This window comes from Hemibagrus wyckioides, linkage group LG01 (genome assembly GCF_019097595.1).
Source record: "Hemibagrus wyckioides isolate EC202008001 linkage group LG01, SWU_Hwy_1.0, whole genome shotgun sequence".
Classification (NCBI taxonomy): domain Eukaryota; kingdom Metazoa; phylum Chordata; class Actinopteri; order Siluriformes; family Bagridae; genus Hemibagrus; species Hemibagrus wyckioides.
Window position 1 is genome coordinate 32465851 of NC_080710.1, and position 4767 is coordinate 32470617.

Here is a 4767-nt window from a genome sequence, read left to right on the forward strand (position 1 = left end):
GATTGATTACAAAAAGTTATCTGTTGGTTTTATGTCCACTATATCCTAAGGAAGTTATGAGGTTCAGGATGGTGGTGTTTAAGTGGCCTATGTAGAGAACAGGAGGTCTGATTTAGGACACAACCACGATGAGGTATTTGTGATGGTGTTGAAATTTATGAAACTGACAGACACGCCTGCCTCTAAATCTTCTGATTCACTGAATAACTCTGGAATTCTGGCAGATAGAAACAAATTGAGAAAACTATGCTGAAGTGGAAGAAAGAGTCACTTTATCAATCTGATTAGATAGTGTATCTAGTTTGGAACATGCCAACTTTGGATTGAATATGCAATGATTATGCAGTGATGAATTGATGGTGTTTTAGTAGACTATGTAGTACAGGCATGGGTGGTTTGGGACACGACCGCAAAAGATCCTTGGCTTTAAAAGCTGACCAGAGGGACAGATAAGATAAAGTAATATTTCATACAAAAATTCAGATCATGACTCAGAACACACACAAACCAAAATGCAGTTTAAGGTCATCGCATTCGGTCAGACACGGTATCCCGTCCAGCTCCAAATCCATCAGCACAACCCCGGCAGAGACAAACAAGAGACAGACGTGAAAGATGATTTTTTATTTTTTAGGAATGTTCCTGCTCATTACCTCTCCACAGATCTCTCAACAGACATGGAGACCGCAGAGCTAATTCATCAAATTACACTGTATTTAAGCAGTGAGGGAGGCTTTCATATTGAAATGATGGTGGCTTTTTAATGGCATTACGTAAGTGCAGTGCGGGGAAGCAGCAGGCGCTGTTCCAGTACACTGAAGGGAGGAGTAGCTAGAAAATCCTGGTTTAGAGGGTTTAGAAATATCTGCTGGAGTATTCTGTTCTAATACTGTAATCTATTTGGGATCACCATCAGGTGTGGACCAGGCTGATCCATTTTTGGTTTATAAGCCAGGGTTTTAAAGATAATGCAGCCTGCTACAAGAAGCCAGTGGAGAGAAACTTTGAGAAATTGAAGAGAAGTTAAGTTACTAAATGTGGATTACATGTAAAGAACTACCAGGAATGAGAAACTGAAGTCAAATCTGAACATGAGGAGAAACTCAATAAGTGGTTTACTTGAGTCTGCTTCTTGGAGAAAGTGTTAAATTCTTCTCAGAAATCCTGTTTAGGTGAAAAATCTGCATGGACAAATGATAACTATATTTTTCAGCTGACTTAATGGATCAGAGACTCGATCAGTGTCCTTATGATAAAGGGTTCTGAGGAACACCATTTTAGAACGTTAAAACCCACAATTATCTAGTAAACCTTGTTAGAACACCAAACTGAACGTTCATCCCTTCAGAAGTACTTAAAGAAAGATTAGACACTCATTTTCTGGAATACACTATATGGCTAACAACACATTATAGATGTCCTCTTCTCTTCTCTTCTCTTCTCTTCTCTTCTCTTCTCTTCTCTTCTCTTCTCTTCTCTTCTCTTCTCTTCTCTTCTCAGAAGCTTTCTGTTAGATGGTGGAGTGTGTCTATGTGGATTTGTGATAGTTCACACGTTCTACTAGAACATTTGTGAGATCGGACTGTGATGTTGAGGAGACTTCAGTTCCAGTTCTTCCAGTCCAACCTTCACCTCCACATTATGTCTTCATGAAGGCCAGCTCCATGCACAGGGTCATGCTGAGGAACTAGGTTTGGGCCTCTTAGTTCTTGGAAAGGAGAAGTCTTTATTTGTCACATATACATTACAGCACAGTGAAATTATTTTCTTCACATATCCCAGCTTGATAGAAACTTAGGGTCAGAGCACAAGGACAGAAAGAGTTAAGGGCTGTGTTCAAGTGACAGTGGCAGCTTGGTAGTTCTGGTAATTGAACCCCAACCTTCTGATCAGTAACCAAGATCCTTACCTCAATCTTCTCATTCTTCTCTGCCTTTCCTTTTGATTGTCGAGTCACCAGAGCCCTGGAAGTCATGGTCCAGTGTCCATTGACGTTTAACTCTATAGTGTTTAGAAGAACTGATTATTATTACTATTAATACTATTATTGCCACACATACATTACAGCACAGTGGAGTTCTTTTCTTTGCATATCCCAGCTGAGGAAGTTGGGGTCAGAGCATATGACAGCTATGATACAGCACCCGCAGAGAAGGGTTAAGGGCTTTGCTCAAGGGCCCAACAGTGGAGCTAGGTGGTGCTGGTGGTGCTTGGAGCTACCACTATAATCTAAGTATCCTGGGATTGACCTGCTGAGATTGATCATTAGATATAAAAAATAAATAAAAAGATATTTCATCTCAGATGAGATGTGAATATCTGGATAGAGTTCTGGGTCTCTGATGGAGGATGAGTTGGTTGTCATTTGCATAACAGTGGTAGAATGCTGGAATGCTGATGTCATGTAGACCACCTTATTACAGCAGTTAGATTAATTTGGGTGATGAGATCAGAGTCTCCATGGCCTCGTGGCCATTCGCAGAGAACGACACTGGGAGTAATGCTTTTATTAATAGGAACTGACTTCAGTTTTATTTCCAGCATTCTCTTGGATTTGGAAATATGCGTCAGCTACAGAACGAATTACTCGTTCCGTTTGTGTTATTCCGGCTCCGTATATGAGAAGATAAATTACACCGCTCTCATAGATCTCAGTTTTAATGCTATACATATTTGATGAGGGGCAAGCACCGAACATGAAGCTCTACAGCACTGCGACTTCAAATTAAATCTGCCTGAAGGCTTTAATTCAGTTTCTCAAGACAAGACAAAAACTATTCGAACTTTTATTATTTAAAATAGTGCAATTTGGTTGGAATAATTGGGATTAAACACTGTTCCAAATAACTTTGGTACAGAATTAAAGAAAGTTAAACCCCAAGTGGCCACCATCGCTTTTGACCGTCCAATCAGAATGCATGAAATCGGATTATTGTCTACGATCATGCCATTGTAACTTGACTAAAAACACTATAAATGCAAATGAAGGCAGAGTCTAAATGTAATCTCATTTAAATCAAAAAGAAGGATCATCACGGTCTCTTAAATGAAGATTGAATCGTAGCCCACGTGATCTATTTTGTTTGTGGATTAGCTGAAGGATCGAGCTGTGGCTAAATTTCAACACATTCCGGCTGTATAAAGATGGGAAAAAGTTTTTAATTAAATGAAATTGTGAAATCGAGATGAGGTTTAATGTGTTGAATTATACATTTGAATAATGATGAGGATGAGAGTGGCATTGTTGGTATAGTTGTTTTACATTTTCCGAGTGAATAATAATGACTACAGCGCAGCTAAATATTGCCGCTAATCTGCCTCCGGTTGTTCCCGTTCCTCACAGCTGCGACATTATTCTGATTCTGATTCTAGCATGTTCTTTCACTAGAGATAAATATGAGGGTGCAGAAGGCAGTTCCTCACAGCTTGCAGGTTCCTGATGCACCACCCACAGCCTCAGATACTCTACCCACAGCCTCTGATACTCCAGCTACATCCTCAGATGATCCAATCACAGCCTCAGGTACACCATCAACAGCCTCAGATACTCCACCTTCATCCTCAGATACTCCACCCACAGCCTCAAATGCACCACCCACAGCCTCAGATACTCCACCCACACCCTCCGATACTCCACCTACATCCTCAGATGAGCTTTTATCAGGGTTCTCCGGTTTCCTCCATTCCTCCTCCACCAGTCTGCGATGTCACTCACGGGTTTTAAGGCTTAGACTCGGTCTCCACTGCAACGCTGACCTGGATAAAGTACAGACTAATGATGAAGGAATGAAGCAATGACATTAATTTAGATCAACTCTCTCATTATTAAAACATTAAGTATGTTAATGAGTGTAAGAAAGAGTTTTAGACAGATTTAATCACTGCCCTTCTGACGTATTAATGACTCAAAGAGAGAAAGAGTACTGACCCTGCCCTCGCTCTTCTACCTCTCCATACAAAACACTCCAAATTGCTTAAATCTGTTAAATTGCCTTTTTCTCTCTATATCGTTTTCTCCCCCTGCCCTAACTATCTGTCTTTTTCTCTATCACTATTTTTTTCTCTTTCATTCTCATTCTTCTCCACCTTTCCTTTTTATTGTCTCTGTCTATCTGGCTCTCATTTAGTCCCTGCCTCACTCCTTCTCAACCTGCTTCTCTCTATTTATACCCTTTTTATACGATCTACTGTTCCTCCCCACTCCATTTTTTCTTTCCCTCTCTCTCTCTTCTCTCTCTCTAATCCCATTCTTTTCTCATCCATCCATTCTTCTCCCCATTTCCTTCTTTCTCTCTCTCTCTCTCTCTCTCTAATCCCATTCTTTTCTCATCCATCCATTCTTCTCTCTATTTCTCTCTTTCTCTCTCTCTCTCTCTCTCTCTCTCTCTCTCTAATCCCATTCTTTTCTCATCCATCCATTCTTCTCCCTATTTCTCTCTCTCTCTCCCTCTCTCTCTTTCTCTCTCTCTCTCACTGTAATTATTGCAGACAGAAGCACTCAGAGTTAAGAGGAAAACAACATGCTTGATTTGAGATGAATCTCTGAACGCTGGGAAATTGAAGATTGCATTTGTGTGACACGGGGGTCAATGGGAGCCGGTGGGGGTGTGGAGGTAAGGGTGGGTGTGGGGGTAGGGGTAGGACTGAGGGGCTGGACACATTCGGAGCAGACCATTAACAGTGTTTACTCCGTCTGCTTATCTCATGCTGACAGAGAGACAGGACTCTCAGCTCTCTCAGCTCTTCCCTCTATCTCTCTCACCCACT

The 4767-nt window shown here is 41.1% G+C and overlaps 1 long non-coding RNA gene across 1 annotated transcript; it reads right to left on the reverse strand.

Moving 5' to 3' along the window:
- Window positions 1–733: 733 nt before the first annotated feature.
- On the reverse strand, window positions 734–4126 carry LOC131360022 (uncharacterized). The gene is made up of 3 exons (XR_009205837.1): window positions 3929–4126; window positions 3642–3756; window positions 734–2001 (listed from the first exon to the last, which is right to left on the reverse strand). It is a non-coding gene; the product is annotated as an uncharacterized LOC131360022 (long non-coding RNA).
- Between the last annotated feature and the right edge of the window lie 641 nt (window positions 4127–4767).